Raw genomic sequence first — 12,182 nt, 5'->3', positions numbered from 1 at the left:
CAAGGTGCAAGGATATGACTTTGAAATGTGATATAAACCAGGTATCTGATTATGTCTGATATACTGGAGATTAACTAATCCACACAAAGATATTCTTTATGACCTAAGCATTGATGTTCAAGATGATGACATAGAAGATATTCTTAAAGTTGGTCAGAGGTGGTGTGAACAGTCACAATCAGCAACTGCCAAAGATAAGCAACTAAAGAGCTGCAAGTGATCCTTAACCAGGCATAGTCTGACATTATGAAAGAAATACCTGAGAAGATTGTTTTCATTTTGGCCACAAAGAGATGAACTTGGTATATCATGGCAAGTCATTTTCAAGGGCAAACCGGTCCGAATCCTAAAAGCATTATACCAAGAAATCATGCCCATGTTAGACCAGGCACACATAAGTATTGATGATTAGTATGACACTGTGTGTACTGGACAGAGATAAATCAGAATATTCAATGATAAATCAATATTCAATGAATGTGAGGTTCTCCTAATATATCAACACCAGCAACAGAGGGAGCCTTTACATCCAAACAATGTTCCAACCACTGCTTAGGTGAAAATTGCAGTACAGTTCCAGTACATGGGGAAGACTACATCCTTGAGACAAATTACTTCTCTGAATCTCCAGTGGTTGCCAACCTAGCAACAAAATGAGCATGACCTCCATTGTCATGGTGACTGCTGCTTTCAGTTTATTCACCATCCCAGATCAGATATTGTCTGAATATGGATTGTAGTTCACTAGTAAGTCATTTCAAGTTGTGAACTAAGTGGAGAGTGATTCGTGTCACATTATCACCCCATTAACCACCCTGAAACACTCAATGATCAATTATCATCAACTGTTGTTCAACAGAATAAGATTTCCCCATTGTATTTACATGCAACACTGATAGGGAAGAAGTTATCATTCCCCTGCTCAAGACAGAAGTCTGAACAATATTATCTAGCAACCAACTGTTTAACCATTCCAAGACACAGGGCACTCTTCTTCAAGGATGGAGGAGAATGGAAGAGATATATAAGAAATGAGCAGGTGCAGAAAAATCAAAACTGCACATTAGACAGGGAATGCAAGGCAGAAATGCAAATGCAAATGGTTAGATTGGCAAGTGCTTCTAAAATATGCAGCCAGTCCAGATCATTGCTAATAAAAGTGTTGCACTATGAAAGAAGAGAAGCCAGCTCAGACTGATGTACAGCACACCAATCATGCATAAAGACGGTAAGGAACAACACACTGACAATGATAAAGTTGCTGGAAAAGCGCAGCAGGTCAGGCAGCATCTGTGAAGGAAAAAACAGAGTTAATGTTTCAGGTCCTCAGGCTGAGGAAGGGTCACTGGACCCGAAACGTTAATCCTGTTTTTTCCTTCACAGATGCTGCCAGACCTGCTGAGCTTTTCCAGCAACTTTGTTTTTGTTCCTGATTTACAGCATCTGCAGTTCTTTCAGTTTTTACACCGGCAATGATGTTTGTGTAGCGATGTCGAGTGAAAGCAACAAGTAGCAAGACAACCTGAGTTGTCAAGTAAGTGTAACAAAGAACAATACATACTTTTTCAGTTGGGTATAAAATTAATCAGATCAAAATGAGTTGTCAAATCTCCAAATTTGACGTGAAGTTTGTAATGTTAGTCTTGTAAACTCTGTTACACTTGTTTGTATAACAATTTAATTGAGGACACATGTATGCGTGCAACCATATATCTGAATTAGATTTTCTCTTTGGAAAATGGGGCATATTGTATTATGTTTCATCATCAGAATGTCAGTATATCTTTAAGAAACATACTCATGATATTATCACTGTGTCATAGCATGTGACCTGAGGGCATGTAAGATTCCATACTCCATCTGACATTGGATCAGCTGAAGCATGATAGTCTATAGGAATCATGCTCCTCTGTGGTAACCGAACAGCTTAATATTAGCCCAGACATATGTCTGAAGAATGTAATATCTGTGCTTAATAGGTAGCTGTAATAAATCTGTATCAGATGCTCAAATGCTATGATATTCACACCTTGTTTCCTATGTTATGGGAAATAACATAAGAATGTTACATCATGTTAACCACTTTCTTGGAAGCAAACTCACACCAGAGATCTTTCTGACTGAAAGACCTTGGGTGCCATACTTAGAGGCTAGCTACTTCAGATGCTGAAAGGTATGAAGTACTCTTCACATTGCACTGCTGAATGTTAAAAAAACTGACTCAGAGGAAAGGCAAGCAAGCTTCCCATTTTCAGGACAGCAATCTGGAGGTGCTGATGGATTAAGGTGGATAGGAGGGCAATACTTTTCCTACTGACGACACCAACTGACCCAGCCTTCCACAGAAATTGCAGCCCTGGTCAATGCTGCATTCTGAGAGACGAAGCATGCTTAGTAGAGAATGAAGAAGGTAAATGATCTTCTGTGCTTCACAAGAATAAGTCATACCGTTTTCTCTTTGCTCTATCATGCCCAACGATCAGTATACCAGCCAACCTCGTGACGTCTCTCACCTAGAAAGACAAGGACAGCAGCAGTATGGGAACATCTTTGTCTGCAACTTCCATTCCAAACCACACACCATCCTGACTTGGAACAATATTGCCATTCTCTCACTGTGACAGATCAGAATCCTGGAATTTCTTTCATAACAGCACTATGGGTACCGCAACACCCAAAAGACTGTAATTGTTCAAGAAGACAACTTATCACCACATTCGTCAGGTGAGTTAGAGATGGGCAATAAATTGTCATGTAGCCAGTGATGCCCACATCCCAGGGATGTATAAAAATAAAGTGGGTGTAGTGGATAGGGTTACCAGGTGAATAGGAGTGGGGAGGTGCAAGATGTCAGCTTTGCCAGGATTGGTTTGGGTGGGAGGAAGATATCAGATCAGTGTAGAGATAGGGCCTGGAGTTTATGGGTTCTAGCAGGGTTGGTTTAATAAGACTGTTGTTTTTCTGGAAAGGTCAGATTGTAAAGGGGTTATTGTAATGTCAAGTCCAGCAGTGTTGTGTTGGTGAGGGGTGAGGCCATGTGTTGAATCTCATAGGGCCAGGTTGTAGGAGGTTGGGGGTCATGTTCCTTCCAAATCCATGAGACCTTGACCTTTTGTTTGATATCTTATCAAATGTGTATCTCATCTACCGGCCCTTTATCTATCCTTCATGTTACATCCCTAAAAAGGTTGAATGTTTTTGCCAAATATGGGCCCGGATATTCTAACAGCCAGGTAACTGTTTCTGCAGTGTATTGGGACTATGCTGAAATCCTTATGCAGCTGATCCTGAAAGAATTGTCAGGGATATTGAAAATTCCAATGGGCATTCCCCTGCATGTGGAATGCTCTGGAAAAGTTCCTGAAGATTGAAGAATTTCTATGGTCCTGACTTCTTAATCTTAATAGTAACCCAGGAAACATTTGAGGATTAAAAGTTCTCCGACAGCTGAGCCACCCTAAACTCTTACCCACACTTTTGTCACCTGTAGGTCCTCACCCATCTTTCACCATAGCCCTTTCTGACCTTGCCAACCCAGAATCTCACTCAGCTGCCACTATAATTCCCATCCACCTGCCAACCTGCACTCTCAGCCAATTACTTGCCACCCTGCATCCTCATCCTCTTGGTACCATGCACCTTTACCCACCTGCCAGCCTACTCCCTTACCCACTTGGCATCCTACCCCATAACTCACATACACATGTTATCCTATTACCTTATCCCCTTACCCAGCTAGAAACCCAAACCCTTACTCACCTGGCAACCGACACACTTACCTAACTACCTGCCCCACTTTCTCAACATCCACACCAACCGGTCTTACGCAATTTCCTTCTCTCAGTTGCTGTACTGTCGTGTAGGGACAAATCCTGCATCTGAGGTCAGGCCCAAAAATTTCTGAGCTGACAACCTTTTGTCTGGTCTCGGTCAGAAATGAAGACTGTGACAGATCAGAATCCTGGAATTTCTTTCATAACAGCACTATGGGTACCGCAACACCCAAAAGACTGTAATTGTTCAAGAAGACAACTTATCACCACATTCGTCAGGTGAGTTGGATGTAGAATTGGTCAGTAAACGGCAGACCAGTGCTGGCCAGCCTACCACAGGGAATGTTAGAGAAAAAAGGGAAAAACAGAGAGTAAACCTGCTCTGACTGGGTTTTGGGTAGGAGGCAGTTTTGCTTTAGAAGCTGCCGGTCTGGGCTGTATTTTTGGTTTGTGCTCCGTCTCATTAATCTCTAGTTATCAACTTGTTAAATTGTTGGCGAAAGGACTTCCAGTTGTAGAAATAAGTCTCCAGTGACCTGCAGAAGCTGCTTGCATTGGCCAGTGATTTGGACTTTAAACAGGGTATGCAATCCTACATGCCTGTATCACATTTTCAAAGAATTTCATGAAGCCCTGGTATTTATCATTGAAATAATATTGAACTGGCAAATTATTCATTAAATTGCATTACAGTTTATGCGTTCCATGGAAGTCACATTCTTAGCAATAAATTCTGAATTTTTGTTCAATTTATAAACTAAGTGTCCAAGGTTTGTTATTTGTAAAGGAACACTTGAACAACCTTGAGGATCATTGAATGTTTTAATTTCACTATGTTACAAATCCAGTGATAGTGAGGCTAATTTAGTTTGGCTTGCTCTCCCTGTGTTATAACAAATATTATTATGTCATGTCCGTCCGCCACAAAATTTATTTCAAAGCTCTAATATTCCATTCACCCATTTGTGTCTGATATCTGTCATGCACTGTGGTCTGCTGCCTTCTGAAAATTAGAATGGAGAGGGTTAATGATACGCAGTGTTCTCTGCAGTGGGATAGATTTTTGATTGTGGGGCTGCTTTGTTTTGGGGACTGTGGGGTGGAGCACAATGGATTCAGCACTGATGTGCAAGATGGATACACTTCTTCTGAATAACTGAGGTTTGTTTTAATTTAGTTGTGGGCATTGCTGGTTGGCCGTAGTTGCCCTTGAGAAGGTAATGGTGAGCTGCCTTCTTGAACTGCAGCAGTTCATGAACTGTAGATAGGCCCACAATGCCCTTAGGGAGGGTGTTCCAGGATTTTGACCCACTGACTCTGTTCCAATAGTGATCTATTTCCAATGGTGAGTGGCTTGGAGGGGAACTTACAGATTGTGGTGTTCTGTGTATCTGCTACTCTTAATCTTATAGAAGGTAGTGGTCCTGGGTTTGGAAGGAGCTGTCTACGAGATCTTTGGCGAATTTCTGCAGTGCATATTGTAGCTGGCACGCAGTGCTGCTACTGATCATGGGTGATGGGGGAACTGGATGTTTGTGGATGTGATGCCAATCAAAAGGGTTGTTTTTTCCTGGATGTTATCAAGCAAGTGTTGTTGGAGTGTATTCATTCAGGTAAGTGGGGAGTATTCCATCACACTCCTCACTTGAGACAACAAGGTGTAGAGCTAGATAAACACAGCAGGCCAAGCAGCATCATAGGAGATTCTACTTGGCCTGCTGTGTTCATCCAGCTCTGCATCTTGTTGTCTCAGATTCTCCAGCATCTGCAGTTCCTACTATCTCTAATACACTCCTCACTTGAGTTGTCCAGTTATGCATATGGCTACAACATGTTCCTCCTCTTCCTTCTCCTATTGTTTCTCTTCTAAATCCTTTGAAGAGGAAGAGTGTCTTCTTACACTCATCCTCTGATCCCTCCGAGATCCCTCTCATCCATTGCTGTGTTTAACTGATGGCCATTAGTATGGTGTTCTCTTGGGATCCCCCTGAGCATTATTGACACATTGGTTAGGGTTTCACCGGATACTACTCCAACACTGTGGTTGTTGAAAAGTAAGGTGGGAAGATATCCTTTGGTTGGTTTTTGCAATACGACATACATTAGAGATTAAGAAAAACACATGTTTTTGATTTTGCCATTTATAGCAAACAGACAAAAGCCTTTTAGGTTTTGTTTGCTATTTTTGTTGCCATGGAGTTGACCATTGACAGACTGGCCAAAGATATCCAAACCATTTATTTACACATTGTATGGATTCTGCTTTGAGTTGCAAGATTTATGATTGCTATCCAATTATTGATATTACCTGCATGATGAACACACAAGCAAGTTTGTTTCACTTACTAAGCAAGTTAGTGAAGGTAAGTAGTAAATAGAAAATTGTCATTCCTTCTCTGTTTATATTCAGGGAACAGCTTTTTTTTGTCTTGGCTTCTGATTTTCTTTTTCTCTGTTATCTATTCACAGGTTGTGGATGTCGCTGGCTGGCCAACATTTATTGCTCACCCCTAACTGACCTTGAGAAGGTGCTGGTGAACTGCCTTCTTGACTACTGAAGTCCTTGAGATGTAGAGACACATAGAGTGCTGTTCAGGAGAGATGTCCAATGACAGTGAAGGAATGGTGACATCGATCAGCCTATAGCTGGTCTCATTCCATCATATTTGCTGCCTTTGTCTTTCCAAATGGAGTGCCAATCAAGTGGATTGCCTTGTTCTGGATGGTGTTAAACTTCTTGAGTATTGTCGGAGCTTCACTTCAGCCCCTGAAATAAGGCAAGTGGAGAGTATTCTATCACACGCCCAAGTTGTGATAAGTAGCCGGTGGACTGGTTTTGTGGAGTCAGGAGATAAGTTACTTACCACAGATTTCACAGCATTTGACTTTACAAAGTTCTGTTTTACCAACTTGCTGGGAATCTCCCTTTAGCGCATTGTAGCTGAAGTTTGTGACTGTGTGGCGCATCAAAGGACTTCACACACAGCAAGTGGCTGATTGGAAAATGGAGGCTGCAACACCTGTGTTCAAAACCCTTCTGAGGCCTGGGATCTCATAAAAGGTCACCTGCTTGTAACAAAATCATAAGCTTGTCTGTAGAGAACACATTTACCATTTCTTTATGGCTTGGCTGCAGATTCACTGGCAGATCACATTGCTAGTTGCCACATTGCTAAATTTCTTTCTAATATTCATTCTGGTTGCCGGCCAACAGGAAGAAACTAAGGGCTTAATTTTCTGATATGGTAATGTTACCGTAAACATCACAGCATATTTCCAGTGCTAATTTTACTTCTGTTTTGTATCGCCGCCACATTGAATTTTCTGCATTGATTGGGAAATTTGTGCTGCTTTATTTTTAACCTAAGCAGAAAGAAAACCATCAGTAGCATTCAGCTGACTGGTTGTTTCTACTTCAAAGAGACCCAAACACTGATCCTGAATTAGCATAATTAGTTAAACCTCTTTGCAAGGTACCAAATTGGCCCCAATAATATGAAATATGCATATTATCGCAGAAAACAATTTGTTTATAGGAGTTATATTCAGCGTTGAAGTTAGGCAAGAATGGGGTTTATAATTGTCCTGCCTGGTGACATATCCTGGCCTTCCAAAATCTCTCTGATTATTAGATTTTGTCTGATTGCTGTGGTTATCTATCACCACGTAAACAAACCACCTTTTTTATTGTCAATTATAACGTTCCTTCAGCTCATTAAAGTTGGCTGCTGAAGACAGTTTTCAAAAGAGTGTCTTTAAAAGCATGTTTTATTTTTAATCACATTAAAACATGCTTAAAAGACATGTGGTAATACTTTCCTGCTGGCCAGTTCAGTTCATTCAGTACAAAATGAGCCACAGGGGCTGGGCATTTGGGTGCAGAATTGGTTTGCCTTGCTTACTTGCCAATTTTTAGGTCGAAAGTCTATTGAATAAAGTGTGCCAGATATTTTACTAAACTGAGTAAGTAATTAAGGTCCAGCACACTTCCGTACTTGTTTAGAATGAGGTCGCACTATGAGATTCGCTGATCTACCTGGAATGGGTTTTATTGGAAACTTCAATTCAAAGGGCTGATTGAATTGTCTTTTTGTAAATTTAGAGCTTGTTCTTAGTTGGGTGGGCAGTAGGGGATTATATTTGTTGAATTCTTTTTGGATTTTTTGTGAGTCAGTAGAACAGAGAAAGCTTAAAACAAGAGAAAGTCTAAATAGGAGATTCTAGAAAAAAACGTTTTCAGGAGAGTTTGGAATGGCTTACTGCAAGGTGCAGAGTCCCATCTTGGGAAATTAAGATTAGTAGTCTGGGTTACTTCTGACTACATCAGCTATATCAGGCAGATGTTACAATTTTCAGTGCTGATAGAATGAGGAACCTAATTGCTGCAGATTGAGGCTTTGCCAAGGCTCTTTAACTGATTGGTTAGATCTTTCAAAGAATTACAAATACACAAAGGCCCTTGATCTAATGATCTTGAGGCTGATGATGCCACAGGCGATCATAGGTCCCAAGAAGTGAAAATAAAGGCCAATGGAAGCCTTTGCTCCCTCCAAATCCCTTCCAGTATTTATCAGTTGAGGGCCTTGTTCTTAGCTGAGGCATTCAATGGAATCATATAAGGTTCTTTGACTTCTATTCTACTGCGGCAGTGGCAGTGAGATTTCTCTTTTTACCTCATTGGAAATGACAATCCCATTGGATGTGCTGGCAAATTGGGTGGCAATTTTGGGGAGGCAACAGTCTAGTGGTATTATTGCTACACAGTTAATCCAGAAACCCAGGTAATGTTCTGGGGACCGGGATTCGAATCTCGCCAGGGCAGATGGTGGAATTTGAATTCAATAAATATCTGGAATTAAGAATCTAACAATGACCATGAATCCATTGATGATTGTTGGGAAAAACACACCTGGTTCATTAATGCCCTTTAGGGAAGGAAACTACCATTCTTACCTGGTCTGGCCTACATGTGACTCTAGGCCCACAGCAATGTGGTTGACTCTTAACTGCCCTCTGGGCAAAAAGGGATGGGCAATAAATACTGCCTAGCCAGCAATGCCCTCATCCGGTAAATGAATAAAGGAAAAAAAAGGTAGGACTTGAACCCAGGTGTCTCAGTCCAGGGTAAGGGACATTACCACTACACCACAGGATGGCCTTATCTCAAACATTTTAATTAAAATCTTCATTAAAATCACCTTTCAATTTTTGTCTGCCTAATGGCTTAGAATAGTTGTTGCAGAATTCCTGTTCTATACTTTTCCTCCTCCCCTCAATCTGGTTGGCCAATCCAAGGTTAGGCACAGTGTACTGTTAAGTATAATCACCCTGAAAGGATTTGAATCAGTCTCTGTTTGTAGGCACAGATCATAGCTCGAGGCTTGATGCTCACTCAGCAGAATTAATATTCCTCAAGAAAGGGCTTGCACCCAAAGAGGGAAGTGAACCAGAGAGACCTGTAATGGCCATTGGATGTTGAACCTGCTGTAGATGGATCTAGAAGGGTAAATTCGTGATAAAGTATATTAAGTATAACCCACTATAATATCAAAGGGACTTGGTCGGAATGAAAAAGGAACTTGCAGGTGGTAGACCTGAATCTAGTGTGCTCCTAAAAGTCTCTGTTACGGGTATGTCTCATTCATATAATTTTTAACTATTTGCAATAATGTAATAAACTCTGTATTTTACTCAACAAGGCTCTTCTCGTTAGACCCGAAACGTTGCTATTTTTATGCATGTTATACCACTTTGGGCTTGAGGGAACTCACACACATAGTGGACCCTATTGGTTGCTCACAAAAATAATAACCCCCTGTTAGTATATTTCTTCCAAGAAGAAAATCTTAAACCTATGTGTTTTGAAGTTTCCTTTGTAACCATTTCTCAGATTCTGCAATCCAAGGTACAACCTGGAATCCCGCTTCAATGGGTGAGCTGACCTCTGGGCACCCATCGAGAGAAATTTTGGAAAACTGAGACAGGAATTGTATTAACATTATCATTCTATTTGAATACTCCTTCCTGTTTCAGGCAGACAGGTCTAGAGATCCTTTGGCAAAACCATTCAAATGTTATTCATAAGTTATGTCACAGAATCATAGAACCATAAATCATACAGCACAGGAGAGACCCTTCAGCCCGTCGAGTCTGCACTGACCTACCTACATGCATCCCACTTTCCAACACTTGGCCCATTGCCTTGAATGTTATGACACTTCCAGTGCTCATCCAAATCTTCTTTTTAAAGCTGGTGACTTTTCCTGCCTGGCCTACCCTCCCAGGCTGTGCATTCCAGATTCGCAGAAGTCTCTGGGTGAAAAAGGTTTTCCACAAATCACCTCTAAAACTCCTGGCTTTCACTTTAAAATTATGGCCCCTTGTCTGTTCTGATTAACTTTATTTGTATTGGTGGAAAGCCACAGAGGTTTTCATTTCTAGATACACAAGACATCACTTTGGTCTCTAATAGACCTTTTGGGCTTCTCAGCAGCAGATGGATGATACTACCAGCTAGAATTTGAAATAGACACAAGATCATGTTATCCAGGCACCTATTGAGCAATATGTTACAAAGCAATATTGATAAAACTGTATTCAATCTATGCGGTCATAGCGGTATGATTTTCCAACAACATGCATCGTTAGCAGCTTATTCAATCCAATTCCACTTTCATACAATGCAGTGATATCATGAGAGTGTGCACAACTGTGGGAGGCAGGACACAGTATTGCTTGGCAATTGGCCAGAGGTAAATCTCAATGACATCTGGTACTGAGAAAGGATCAGGAGCTGTGGTGTAAAAGCAGCTTGGTGAATTTACAGAAATTGAAATTAAAGGCCTCCATGTTCCCTGGGTTCCCAACACAGACTCCATTGGATTCCTGAAGGAGACACTTGCAAAGAGGTTCTGCAGAAACTGAAAGTGGAACTAAGCACGGAAGGGCAACAAGAGGGTACAAAAACGTCTCAAGAAAAGTAGACAATTTGGGGTAGAATAATAAGAACTGTAGAAAAAATAACGGAAGCTGCAGGCTAATGATACAGAAAAATAAAGGAGGGAGAAATGAGTGAGTAGAGGAAATGATGACAAACACACTATTTATAGAATTCTGCAAATATTGTTTTCCAGACTCTCAAAACTAGAGATAATTAGATTCTTCAAGTCTTTGCTTTTACTATTGGTAGTGTCTTCTCTCCAACTCTTCAACTCCATACCGTAACACTGCTTTCTCCTCTTTGGTATGGTCAACTGTGTTAAAAGCTGCCAAAGGGTCAAGAACAATTAAGAGTGAAAGGCTAACTTTGTTGTTGTCACAGAGAATGTCGTAAAGGTTTCATTAAAGACATTGGTTTTATTGAGAGTCTTAAAGAAGGACAGAAAGGTTGACAGGCAGATCTCTAATCCCCTCTCCTTCTTCAAGACACTTAGAAGGGATTCCAGATTGTGGGACCTCAGTGGGAAAAGTCACAGCCGCCAACAGTGGGCATTTGTGGGATTCACAAGCTATTCACAGGTTACTAATCAGCAACTGGACGATTGGAAAGAGCAGTGAGCCAGGGAGCATGCAGTGAGCCAAGGACTGCATGGTGAGCCCAGGTATGAGCAGTGAGTGCGAGGGTGCATGGTGAGGGGGGAATGTGCAGTTGGGGGATAGTGCCTCATGCTATTTTAATACATTTTATACTGCATTCATACTGTTTTAATACTGCTTTTAATGCTGTTAATTTTTAAAGTTTTTTTTTTAAAGATATGTAAGGCCATAGTTCAGAGACAAAAACAGAAATTGCTGACAAATCTCAGCAGGTCTAACAGCATCTGTGGGAATAAAGCAGAGCTATGTCAGTGACTGTTCATCAGAACTGGTTCTGAGTATAGTTCAGTGATCTAGGGTAATAAAATTAACATTATATGAGTTTAAGAGCATTTAAGTTAAACGTTTAAATGATAGTGAGACAGCTCAAAACCCTGGTTTACTGTACCCTTTTTACACTCTCTTCCATCAGGCAGAAGATACAAAGGCTTGAAAACACATGCCAACAGATTTAAGAACAGCTTCTTCCCTACTGTTATCAGGTTTATGAATAGACCCCTCAAATATTAAAGTTGATCTTTCTGTGCCCCTTCTCTGTAGCTGTATTACTATATTCTGCATTCTGTTCTATTACCCCGCTGTACTTAGGTCAGGTATGATTTGTCTGTATTGCACACAAAACAATACTTTTTACTGTATCTCGGTCCATGACAATAATAAATGAAATGAAATCAAATCCTGCTCTATGTGGGAAATCAGGCACAGTTCTAGTGCCTGGGGTCAGCATGTGTTCAGGAAGTGTCTCCAGCTACAGATCCTGAAAGTCCAAGTTTCAGAGCTGCAGCAGTGACTGGGAACACAGAGGAGTATCCA

The sequence above is a fragment of the Rhincodon typus genome, chromosome 2, assembly GCF_021869965.1.
Source record: "Rhincodon typus isolate 14 chromosome 2, sRhiTyp1.1, whole genome shotgun sequence".
Classification (NCBI taxonomy): domain Eukaryota; kingdom Metazoa; phylum Chordata; class Chondrichthyes; order Orectolobiformes; family Rhincodontidae; genus Rhincodon; species Rhincodon typus.
Note: the sequence above shows the minus strand (reverse complement) of the source record.